The sequence below is a fragment of the Vombatus ursinus genome, unplaced genomic scaffold (assembly GCF_900497805.2).
Source record: "Vombatus ursinus unplaced genomic scaffold, bare-nosed wombat genome assembly UNPS02014786.1, whole genome shotgun sequence".
NCBI classification, from domain to species: Eukaryota; Metazoa; Chordata; class Mammalia; order Diprotodontia; family Vombatidae; genus Vombatus; species Vombatus ursinus.
The window spans coordinates 35,568,148-35,581,917 of record NW_020954564.1 but is presented as its reverse complement, the minus strand read 5'-3'; positions in this window follow the sequence as shown (position 1 = coordinate 35,581,917).

The following is a 13,770-nucleotide window of genomic DNA, read 5'->3' as shown; positions in this document are numbered from 1 at the left end:
TTGTTGTTGTTGTTGTTGTTGTTGTTGTTGTTGTTGTTGTTGTTGTTTCCTGCTATTTGGCCATAAGCAAGATTCTTCTGGTTAAAGATGCCCCTGAAGACAAATTCGTAATCCCAGTCCATCACCAAAGTGGAAGAGGCCAAATTAAGTAAGCACATTTTGTCACCCAACATTTGAGGAGCGCTAAATCCAAGATGAATCAGAGAGCGTGTCTACAAGTATCTAGTGCATGTCTTCTGTTTCCACAAAGGAAAACATTCAAAATATTTGTAGATCCAGAGCCAAAAAGGACCTCAGAAAGTGACTGAAGCCCAAGGAGATGAAATGATTTGATGAATGGTCACACAGCTAGTTAAATGGCAGAGCTGGGATTCAAACCTAGGTTCTATGATTCTAGAGCCAATACTTGTCCTTGCTATACCAGGCCATCTCCCTTAGAGTGATGTAATTTGGGCCAGAAATATAAGGAAGGTGAGATGGTGGATTCTAGGACTGTGAATAAGATTAGGAGTGGGCAACAAGAGTCCCTTTGAGAATACTCATTTAGGGCCAGCTAGGTGGCACACCCTGGAATCAGGAAGACCTGAGTTCATATCCAGCCTTAGGCAGTTACTTATGTTGGGTAAGTCACTTAACCCTGATTGCCTGAGGTGGAGTGGGAAGGGGGAAGGGGAAGTGGAGAGACAAATAGAAAAATGAGTGAACCTACAAAATCCCTTTCCTGTCAATCAAAGCTCAATAGCACTATCTATTTGCTCTATGCTCCAGCAAAATTGGCCTACTTCCTGTTACCAACCTACCCCCATGCTCCCTTCCACCTCCATGCCTTTGTTTATGTCATTACTTAAGGGTGAGACACTATCTTTTTTCCAACTTCACCTATTCAATTTTTATATATTCTTTAAAGATCAGATCAAATATCACCAGTTCCAGCAATACTTCCCTAATTTCCTAGTTGGAAATTGCCTTCCCCTCTTGAAACTGACATAGCATTTAGTTTGCACCTTTGTAATGCACTTATCTTGTCATGTTGTATATTAGTTATCTATCTTTGAATCTTATCCCCTACTAAACTGTATATTGCTTTCCTGTGTAGAGTAGTTGATATATACATGTTTTGGGTTTGATTTTGCACTCTTTGTACTTTAATCAATGGTGAGAAAATGTCAATACACCCATTTAATGTCACCAAAGAGTAGATTAGACCTACAGTTGATAGAGTATAATATTATGGAGAGAGACAGAGATGAATAAAAAAAATGAAAAGGAAGAATGAGAGGGGATGGTGGTAATGGGAGAGAGAGAGAGAGTTTCTAAGGGGTTGGACCATATTAATTGACTATCAATTATGAGCTATTATACATATGTATGTATGTATATGTGTATGTATGTATATATGTGTGTATATATATATATATTTTTTATTATGTAAACTCTGAGTCTAAAGTGGTAGCAAAGAGAATGGGCTAATCACCAACTGGACAGATTCCTCACAACTTTGGCACATTTTCTATTCAATCTAAATATTTATGGACACAGATTTACTTGGAACAAGACCATCTCCAGATAATATCAGCACATTAATAAAATAGAAGAAATAAAAGAGCAAGCAAGACAGTAACCAACTGAATGCAGGTTATGGTGTGGATGAGAATCTAATGCCAGAGAAGCTGAGGATTCCTTTTTTTTTCAGTTCCCTTCTCAAGAGAGAAGCATTAATGAAAATCTATCCAAGGGTTTGAACCATATCCATAACACACAAATTATTGAAACATTGCTAGGTTTGGGATAATAGCATTTCAGACCCAAATATAAATGCCTTTGACTACAATATTACTGCCATACATATCTGGGAATATATCAGCAACAAAAAGAAAAGCTATAGGATCTTGGTAGTCAAGACAAGATGAAAATCCAGTGTATAAGACCTTGATGATAACATTTTTATGGATGCATGATCACAGAGGTGCAGATTCTCACTCCTTCCAGAGCATCAGAATACAACTTATCTTTGCCTTGAATTCAACTGAGCAAACGTTTATCAAACACAAATATATTAGGCATTATGCAGGGTGCTGAGAGTACAAAGAAAAAAATAAAACAATTCTTGCCCTCAAGGAGCTATGAAGATGAGAGTTTGTGAAGGGAAGAGAGATAGATACAACATGTTCACAAGTAAACAAATTCAAAGCATATAATACAAAGTAATTTCTTTATCATCATTCTTAGCTATTCTTTCCTATAAATCTTCCAGATAGGATCTACTTAATTCAATTCAATGGCCATTTATCAAATAGAAGTCTACTATGTCTAGATCCTGTGCTGGGAATACAAGAATAATTTTTTTAGAGGTACAACATGTACAGAGAGAAGTAAACAAAAGATAATTCATGGAGTAAGAGTATTCTAATGAATAAGAGGATCAGGACAGGCTTCCTGAAGGATGTGGCCCATGAGCTGAGCCTTAACAGAAGCTAAGCATTCTAAGTGGAGGAGGTAAGCACGGACTACAGTCCGAACATGGTATACAGTCTGTACAAAAGTAAACAAGTGGGTGATGGAATGCTGAGTTTAGGGACCATTAGGAAGGTCAGTTTGGCTGGAACATAAATGATGTGGAGGAGAGTAATGTGGAAGAGGGCCAAAGACTTGGCTGTTATCAGATTGTAAAGGTGTTTTAATGTCAAGATAAGGAGTTTGTTTTTTACCCTCCAGGCTCTAGGGAGCCACTGAAGATTCTATGCCTCTCAATAATCATTGACTACCAGTACAATACCTAAACTGTCCAACTTTCATCTCTTGCTATTATTAAATGATCAGACTATCAAGCTAACTTTTTTTGTCACATGGGGGATTATAGGATTTAGAAATAAAAGGGGAGATTAAGCTCATCTAGCATAATCCCCTTAGGAAACTTGGGCTCTGGGAAGTAAAAGGATCAGCCCTAACTCACATATGCTCCAAAACTCAGAACCAGTATGGAAACCCAGGTCTCTAGGACATCAAATTCAGGTCTCTTTCCGCTATACGTTACTTTTATATCACTTTTCAGGTACAAATTATTTTTCAAAATATGTTATAGCCTACTTATGATCACCAGGCATCTTTCCTTTGGGCAACTGAAAAATTTCATTTTTTTGCAGATGTGTTATTTTATCATTCATGAACAGATATCTTTATCAGGACAATAGAGATACTAAAAATTATAAGCTTTTATGGCAAAGGTCAGCTTGAGATCATTGAAAAGAATGTACAAATTCTCAAATATGGCCTGGTCTGCTCTTCTCTTCTTTAATTCTGGGTCCATTTAAAACTTTATTTGTAGTGCTTTTCCAAGATAACGTACTGTTGGACTACCCCAACGAGATATTCACCCAAATTCTTATCATATTCTGGACAATATACATTACTCATTCACCCATTTTTTTAATCCTACAGAGGGCTAGGTTGATCTCTTTTTGTGTGCTCTGTATAAATTATTAGGCAAGTCCTGAATGCTGTGCCTTGTTGTAATCAGCACAATAGCATACACAAACGGGATCATCTAGAGAACTTTGTCAGGAAATCCCTCTTCTATTGGGTCTTTATGCTTGACATCCTCCCTGACAGTGGCAAATGCCTTTTGTGAGAATGTGACTCCCTAGATATGCCCTACTGGATACAAATAATCAGAGCATTGTTAGTCAAAGAATTCTCTGACCAAACTTTTATACCGCAATGGTATAAAGGTGATGTTGTATAGTGGGAAGAGACCTAGATTTGGTGTCTTAAGCAACTGGATTTCAGTCTTGGTGCTGATACTAGCAATCTTGTGATTATATGTGTCAAAGACTCCTAAATGATCTTAACATCTACATGAGATATCTTTTTTTGGAGGAGAGGTTTTAAGCCTGTGTTTTTCTCTTAAATCAATGTTTTTGTAATTTAAGAAAATACAATTGGATTTTCTATAGGACATAATTCTCTATCCATTTGGGGGTTGAGAAGGTATAATCTGCTGCAGAAACTCATCCCGGCAAACCTGCCTCTATACTTTCCTAATACTTTTATCAGAAAGCTGCTTCTTCAGCCTGTTGACATTTGCTGTAACCCGAAAAGCCAGGGTCATGTCTGGACTTCGGTGGAAAAACTCTAAATTCAGTGGAAAATGAAACAGACATGCAGGGACTCCTATAATTGAACTGAAATCTTCTTAATAGGCATGCATTTTTCTAAAGATAGTAAAAGGTGAGTGAATCAAAGGGCAGTGAGAAACAGGTTTAAGTCAAAGTCCATGTGATGTAGGAAAGAAATACAAGGAGAAAGTCAATTCCTTCCTTCCCCATGGTTATCTAGAAAAGCCACTTCTAGGATCTGGCAAATGAACAAGGGTGAAGGTGTAGGATTGTTGGGAAAACACAAAATACCAGCCTCTCTCCCATTTCAAGGTCCCCCAAACTGTAATAAAGACCAGATGTCTGGGGCAGAATTCAGGGAGAGAATGGGAAGTGATGTGACTTTATGGTAAGAAATAAGACCTAAATCTCATTAAGCCCATATATGCTGTGTGAACCCTTATCCTAACTCCCATTCTCACAGATGAGTCTTTGGTTGATGAGCAAGGCTATATCTCCCCCTCAGTGTTGTTAGCAATAACACTGAGGAGTCAAAGTTGATTCTTTGATGCCATTGGGCTTGAGTTATCACCAATGTACTCCTGCTACCACTACCAAGATTCTCAATTGAGAATCAATTTAGTCAGTCTTAGGCAGCTGGTGCAGTAAGAACAGTTGGCATAAAACGTTCCTATAGAAGTCTGTGACAAAGCTCTATGCTACAAATTTACACAAAATCCAGGAGAAAGTAGACTTGAACTTAGAGAGAATAGATGACAAGGAGTAACTCACAGCTGCTGTCTGCCAAAAGTCCTTTTCTCCCATTTGTGGGGCACTCAAGGAGTTCCCCTTCTGGCACTGGGACAGATCACTGGGCCTGAAGTCAGGAAGACCTGAACTCAAATTTGGTCTCAGACACTTGGTAGCTGTGTAACTCTAGGCAAGTCACTTAACCTCTCTCAACCTCAATTTCCTCATCTCTAAAATGGGGGTAGTACCTTACAGGGTTGTTGTAAGGATTAAATGAGATCATATTTTTAAAGCACTTAGTGGATATATAGTAGGCACTTACATGCTTATTTACCTCCTTACTTCCTCCCCTTAGGTATAGTAAGTATAGTTTCTTAGTTGAGCTCATGGAGTCATATACCTAGGTCCAATCTGTACTTGTTCCCAAACCAAACACCCATGCACTGACATCAGATGATCCTGTTATGTCACTAGGACATCAATAGGAAGATAAAGAATCCAATATCTTCTGGGCTGCTTATAGCTCACAAGATCTCCCTCAGTCCAAAGTTGAGAGAAACACACAAAGCTAAAACCTGAGTCTCTCTTCCCCACCTCTAAGTGTTTTTTTTTGTGGTGATACTGCCATACATGATTTTCTCCCCATTTTGGGCAATCCTTTCCATCTTAAAATATCTTGAAAATTGATCCCTGAGTGCCTTTAAGTTTGTGCCATTTCCAATACTAATTTATCTTCTATTATTTGATATATACAAAGAGAGACCCAGCCAATTAAAATTTTTGCCTGTCATTTCTTCATCAAATATTTGTGGTGTTCAGATCTAAATACAATGTTTTTAATTTTGGGAATTGGAACCTTTCCTGGTAGAGAGGAGTGCCAGACCAAGTTCTGGGAATCCAGATGAGTGGCTCATTCAGACGTGCTGTACCTAAAGGGGGCTGCATGAGAATACTACAAAGAGATAAAGCACGTACCAGGAGTTGTTATGTTTTGCCATATGCATATACTGCATATGTGCTTCAGTACCATTGTATTCTAAGTTTGATCCCACTCTTCTCCTGAATAGTGTGTGGATTTGTGTGAAAGTAAACCAATGGCTGGTGGATGGGATTGGATGTTTTATATAAACTGTTCTTATTACATCTTCTTAGTAAGTGCCTTTGTTAAAAGCTAATTAATCTAATGTCTAGTGCTTATTAAGAAGTATACTTGCAGAAGCTCATGAGAAATAGTAGTCAGTGTAACCACCCACAGAGTTATCCCTAGAATCCCCAGACAGCAACTATTCTCTGGGAACTCAGTCCACTAGTGTCTATATAAGTTGAAGGAGTAACCCAGAGAGAGGGGTTACAAATGAAATAATAGATAAATTTCTTGTTAACATTAAAACTTATAAAAGTTGAAAAAATTGGCTTAAGGAAGAGAAAGCATATCTACATGTACTTAAATACATAACAGAATATCAATGGAAATTCTAGGTTTCATCTCATTTCTTCATACTCTCAATGCAACTCACTTTCTGCTAAGCCATGTGTAGTATTGTAGGTAACTAGAAAACACACCCTCACCCAAGATATTCCTGGTTATCCTATCAGAGACAGAATATTATACTGATGGATTATAGATCTAACTTGTGGAATATATTTCTGATGGTTTTGTTTGTTTATGAACATTAGTTTGTAATACAGGTTGGAACTGGGAATCTTCACCATTTTTCTTCACAACTATTATGCCAAAATGAGAAAATGGCATTTTATCTCAACCTTCACTCTAATATCTGATACATAATCCTCCTCCCCTCAAAAATAGTGGTTTCTTGATACAATTCAGACAAATTTGTGAGAATATAGTTTAATATTATTACCAACAGGATAATAATTAACAATAATAACTCATACTTCTTAGAGTACTTTATGATTTACAAAGAGCTTTCTATCCAATAACGCTGTGGTATCAATAGTACAAGCATTACCATCCCCATCTTACAAATGAGGAAATCGAGGTTTTCAGAAGATTCTGATTCAGTCACTTTGCCATGGTTACAGAGTTAGGAAGTATCAGAGCCAGAACTCAAGTCAGGTCTCCCAGGCCTTAAATTGGGTTCTCTTACAGACACCACGTCAATCATCCAGCTATGTTTACTTGGACAGTTATCCTTCCTTGGCTGTCCAAGATGAATCTTCAAGAGACAACCCCACCCTGTTGCTAAGTCCACAGAAATAAATCCCTTTCAGCTGCTAGTGTCACCCTTAGCTACATGTTATTTCCTAGATGTCATACTGTGGGTGAAAGGGAACAATGATCTTCTCTGGAACTCAGAAATAAACACTTTCATGGATGACTTACTCTCTGTCACAACATCCTACAGTCTATTTGTAACAGGAATTCCTACAGGGTGAGATCAGTCACTTAAAAACCTTGACTTCCATTTTTTGGTGTTGTTAAGACACCAGGCATCTGTCTTTGGTTACATCACAGGTCACTTCCAACTACTCCAGGAGCAAAATGTTCCTGTAGTCAGAGTCACTGCCTAGCACATCAAGGGAGATGATGAATGAAAGATAGGATATGCCAGAAGGCCAGAGAAGGGGATTCCAAGTTAGTAGCTCCAAACAGCCACTGAGCAGATTTAATTAGGTATTTTCAGATAGACTTTAAAGGGTACTGGGGAAGGATAATGTGTGAAGTAGGCATATAGCCTCTTGGAATTATTTTTTTTTATTCAAAGATGTCAGGAATGCAGGCTCTCTTTTTGTTTTGTTTATTTCAGCTAGAGAAGTATGTGAAAGCTCTTTGTAAAATAGACTAAATAAGTTGCAAAGTGCATGTAATCCATTATTAGTTGGAAGAGTTAACAACTCCATCTCCCTGGCCCAGCTGCAGTAAAGTCAGCAGCCCTGCCCTGTCATTGTCCAGTGGCCCCCATTACTGGAGATGACTATCCATGAATTCAAGCTCATCTAAAAATGGAGACACTTTCAAGTTCGAAGACTATCTGAATTCAAATACTTAATTTCTGTATGGCCAAAGGCAAGTCACTTAATAATCTCCCAGGACCTTAATTTTATCTGTAAAATAAAGGGGTTAGACTATCCAGATTTAATTCTAGTCTCCTCATTTACATTCTAAGATCCTAGATTCTGTTATAACAATACAAGTTTGCATTTCTATAACACTTCAATCTTTATAAAGTGATTTCCTTGAAACAATGCTAGATTTCTTTGCACACAGGGATAGAGGATAAGGACTAGACCTGTATAGGGACCTCCTGGGTGAGGTAACTCCAATACAGGTTGATATCTTTACTATAGTTTATAGTGTTAGGATAGTTGCCAAGAACCCAGAAGGCAAAGTGACTTTCCCAGGGTCACATAGGCAGAGTGTGCCTCTTTTTCCTGTGCCAATAGTTGCATAACCAATTTTTGGTGAATTGAATTATGCCAGATTGGTTAGTAATTGCTAGATCACAGAAGAGTAAATAGGTACTCTAATACTGAATTCCATATTCTACCCAACTACATGATACTGCCTTCTCTGTCTGTTATCCCCAGTCCAATTTACCATGACCACAAAGTTGTTATATCGATATTACCAAGCAAACACCAGAACTCACGTAGTCTTTGGAGGCCAAGGTCAAGAGACTAAGGACATGTGTTTGGAGTTTACAATGGGAGAAAAAAACCAGATTCCAGGGAATCATCCATTGAAGCCAAAGTGATAAGAGAGATTACATCAGAAGGAAAAATCTTTCAAAGATGTTTCATTTTGGGTCTTTTTTTTCCAAAATGCTCATAAGCACATAAATCATCTGGCAACCATATTGGCCTGATTAGTATCTGAAAATAGAAAATGATTCTCATCTTTGCAAACTTCCCAGACACTCCATCACAACTGGTGGTTCAGAACCAATGGAAGGATTGAGGTTTCAGGTAGAAGGCACAGATGATAAGAGGCAGCTTAACTATACAACCTGAAAGAAGATTCCCAAGATGAACTACCTTACATTATGTGACTTAATGAAACACACACACACATACACACACACACACACACACACACACATGCACACACACACTCACTTCATTCTTTCTTCTCTTTTTAGCTAAGATTTATTGTTGTGGTTGGTTGATGCCTTGAAAATACCTCTTCCTCATGTCCTAGGTAACATTCAGTTTTTCACTGAAAATGCTTCATGATAAGTAGTAGTAGTAGAAGTAGTAGTAGTAGTAGTAGTAGTAGTAGCAGTAGTAGTAGTAGTAATAAACAGCACATATACAGTGCTCTAATGTTTGAACAGAATTTTACATACATTAATTCATCTGATCCTCACAACAATCCTGGAAGGTAGGTGCTACCATACCTATTTTTATAGATGAGGAAACTAACCAGATAGAGATCAAGTGATTTGCTCAGGGTCATACAGCTAGTAAGTGACTCAGTTCTTCCTGACTCCACATTCTGCACTCTATCACTGAACCACCTAGCTGCACTAGCCATACAAGAACATGGATAGAATATGGATATTAAAAAGATGGACCTTTTTCTCTGGTAATATACACACATACACATACACACACACACACACACATTTATATGTGCGTGTATATATATATACATATATATGTATATATACACATATATATATGTATATATATATTGCTGAAGGAAATCCAGCTTGCTTTACTCCTCACATTCAATTCTGAACCCAACTCATTGTCCATTTTCAATTCCTGTCCAAAGCATATATCAAGATATGTCAGAAATCGATATTTTCATATATCTTATCAAAAAGCTCCATAAAGTATTCACTTAACTATATATTGTATTAATACAATTAATTCTATTACAATTGTACAATTAACTTAATTGTATGATATACATTCTTAATCCACTTAATTTTTCCTATGTGAATTGTTAGTCAAAACTCTTTTTGATGGGTAGGAATCTCATCCTCGATGGCTTTGCAGTTTTCTGAGGTTTGGTGCAACCTCTATAGAGCCATCCACAAACAACAGTTGACATATTTCATTAACTATAAGAAATTCTTCTTCACACAGACTTCCACCAACTGACCTGGATCTCTTCTGTAACAGGGGGCAACACTTTTGTTGAGCACACATCTCACTGATGTTTTATGCCTCAACTGATGTTAATGAATGGAGGGTCATCAGACAATGTTGTATCTCTTATTATATCTTTCAAAGAATTTCATATATTTCTGACATGTCTTTCAAGGGATTTTGTAAAATTCTGATATTTATGGAGAAGTCATTGTTAGAGGAGATAAAGTAATTCTTTGTCCCACTGAATCAAATGCTTCTTTTATAGTTAAAAAATAGGAATAGTGAGATCTTGTATTTTCTATATCTTTTGATCAATTTAGTGACGGTAAAGATAAGGACTACTCTGTGGAGCATCATTTGTGAAAAACTATGTGTTCCTTTCTAGTATCCTTATCAAGGATGTACTGAATCTAAGTGTAGTTTTTTTTTAATTTTATATAATTAGGGAAATAGTCTCATAGGTAGATAGTAGTTGATATCCTTTATGTGAACTTTTGTTGATATTAAGGAAGTACAAGATTCTTTTCTATACCTTGAACATCTTCCTTTCTTTTAGAAACCTTAAGAATCAATCACTTAATGCTCTCAGAGCATGAACCTTTTCTGTGTATATTTGATCTAAGCCAGATTTTTTTTATTATTTTTTCTTAGCAATGCCATTTCTACTTCCTCTGTGAAGGATGAGGACTGGGGACCATAATATCAGAAATGAAGTATAGGTGCTTGACTCTCCATTATGGTTAAAAGTGATTATCGTTAATATTTTTGCACACTTTTTTGACTTTTATCTTTTTTCTGTAATCCTTTATTTTTCATTTTCAAAGGGCCTGAAAATGATATTTCTTGGTTATCTGACCAAGCTGTCTTTAAAATGGTTACAACCTCCACTACTTTTCTTTGTTATCCTGACAGGGAAAATGTTATTAATAAAAAGGGGAAGAATTAAGGACGATTTTGTGGGGAACACTAAAAAAACAGCCCAATAAAGAAAAGATATTCACTAAGAGTAAATATGACTGAAATGTCTTATTTTCTAACATCTAACTTACATAGGATTGACATGAGGACTTTATGATTAAAAGCTGAGAAATCCTGCTACCTAGTACTACTTTGTGACTATGGGTCAGGTTAATATTGCCAATGTGTATCTTGACTGACAACAGTATGGATTTTTATTTCTTACAATAAGGTAGAGGTAAGTCCTTCACACAAGAAACTTTGCTTAAGAGTAGTGAAGTAAGTTAAAACCAGACCTCTGAGTCTCAGCTATGTTGTCAAAGATAGGTCCAGGAAGTGACCTTAGAGCTGTATCACAGCAAGACATTAGAGTCTATAGTGTCACCTCCTAACTGGAAGAACTAATTAGAAGAAAAGCTCTTCTTGCAAGAATTGCTTGGTTGGGAAAGGATATATCTTTTTTTTTTAAGGCAATTGGGGTTAAACCCAGGGTCACACAGCTGGTATATGTCAAGTGTCTGGTCTGAGGCTGGATTTGAACTCAGGCCTTCCTGACTCCAGGACCAGGACCAGTGCTTTATCCACTGCACCACCTAGCTGCCTCTGGGAAAGGGATATCTTTACTTCTACCTGAGCCATCATATACTTCCTGAGAGACAGAAGCCCTTTAGAGTTTAGACAAGGGTGCAAAGAAGCTTGGAAGATCCTAAGCTTAAGTGAACTGCTTTTTCTGAAAGAATATAATGTTGCCTCAGAGCCTAATCAATGATGCAGACCTGGAAAAAAAAACCTGCAATTCTCAGGCTTAGGATTTCTGCTTTGTCTGAAAGAGTTTAACATTTTCTTGGCTATCCAGAAGAAAAGGGACTATAGCAGAAAAACATCTCTTCCCAGCACAAGAAAAGAGAAGTCTAGGAAAGGATCAGTTTCAGGGGTCAGTCATTAGTGAATTGTGATGCTGAAGATCCTGAGGGAGACCAGGGACATTAAGGCCTACAGTTCAGATTTGAGAGTTACCCCAGGTATGTGTACCTCCTGTTTATATGCTTCCATGTTTTTATAAGTTTGTTTCTTTTTCTTTTCTCCCTTTCCCTCCTCACTAGAGTTTCCCTTTTGACCACTGCCTCCCTCAGTCCACCTTCCCTTCTATTAGCCCCCTCCCTTTTCTTCCCCTTTACCCTTACTACTTCTTCACTCCCTTCTATCCTCCTTCTCTTTTCTTTCCCCTTTTCCCTCCTACTGCCTATAGGGCAAGTTAGATTTCTATACCTAACTGATTATGTTATTCCCTCCTTGAGTCAAATCTGATGAGAGTAAGGTTCAAACAACACTCGTCTCCCTCCCTTCTTTCCCTCTACTGTAATAGTTTTTTGTGCCTTTTCCTGTAAAGTAATTTACCCTTGTGTGCGTCCTCCTTTCCTTTTCTCTCACTATAATCCCTCAATTAGATCCACTTAATCCACTTACTTAGATCCACCTAACCCACTTAATTAGATTTTTTATCATTACATAAAAGTCAACTTATACCCACCTCCTCTGTCTATGTATACCCCTTTTAAATTGTGTAATAACAATACAGTTCTCAAGAGTTACAAGTATCATTTTCCCTTGTAGGAATTGTAAACAATTTGCCCTTATTAATAACATGTTGCTTTTTTCTGCCCTGTTTACCTTTTTATGTCTCTCTTGAGTCTTGTATTTGAAGATCAAATTTTCTATTGAGCTCTGGTCTTTTCATCAAGAAGGTTTGGAAGTCCCCTATTTAGTTGAATATCCATCTCCTCCCCTGAAAGATTATGCTCACTTTCTCTGGGTAGTTGATTCTTGGTTGTAATCCAAGCTCCTTTGCCTTACGGAATATCATATTCCATGCCCTATAATCTTTTAATGTAGAAGCTGCAAGGGCGTGTGTAATCCTGACTGTGGTTTCATGATATTTAAATTGTTTCTTTCTGGCTACTTGCAATAGTGTCTCTTTGACCTGATAATTTTCTAATTTGGCTACTATATTCCTTGGTGTTTTCAATTTGGGATCTCTTTCAGGAGGTGATCAATGGATTCTTTAGGTGACTATTTTGCCCTCTGGTTCTAGGACCTCAGGGCAGTTTTCCTTGATGATTTCCTGAAAGATGCTGTCCAGGCTCTTTTTTTATCATGGTTTTCAGTTAGACCAATAATGTTTAAATTGTCTTTCCTGGATCTATTTTCCAGGTCAGTTGTCTTACCAATGAGATATTTTACGTTTTCATCTATTTTTTCATTCTTTTGTTTCTGTTTGACTGATTCTCCCTCTCATAGAGTCATTAGCTTCCACTTGCCCAATTATAATTTTTAATGAATTGTTTTCTTCTATTAGATTTTGTACCTTCTTTTCCATTTGGCTCATTTTTGTTTTTTAAGGAGTCCTTCTTTTCAGTGAGTTTTTGTGCCTTCTTTTCCATTTGGCCAATTCTGCTTTAAGGAGTTGTTTTCTTCGTTATACTTTTTTACCAGTTGGCCAATTGTATTTTTAGAGACTTGTTTTATTGAGTGCATTTTTTTCCATTTGGTCAATTGTATTTTTTAAGGACTCGTTTTCTACAGTTAATTTTTGTCCTTCCTTTTCCAAACTATTGGCTCTGTCTTGCATACCTCTCATTATTTTTCAATTTTTATTCTACCTCTCTTATTTGACTTTTAAAATCCTTCTCGAGCTCTTCCAAGAAGACTTCTTGGGCTTCAGTTCAGTTTATATTCCTTTTTGAGGTTTCAGATATGGGTTTGTTGACAATGTTGTCCTTTTCTGAATTTCTGCCTTGATCTTCCCTTTCTGCATAATAAGAATCTATGGTCATTGCACTTTTCTTTTTGCTTATGGTGTTTGTTTATTCCTGACCTTTAAAAAAAATTGAGCTCCCTGCTGGGG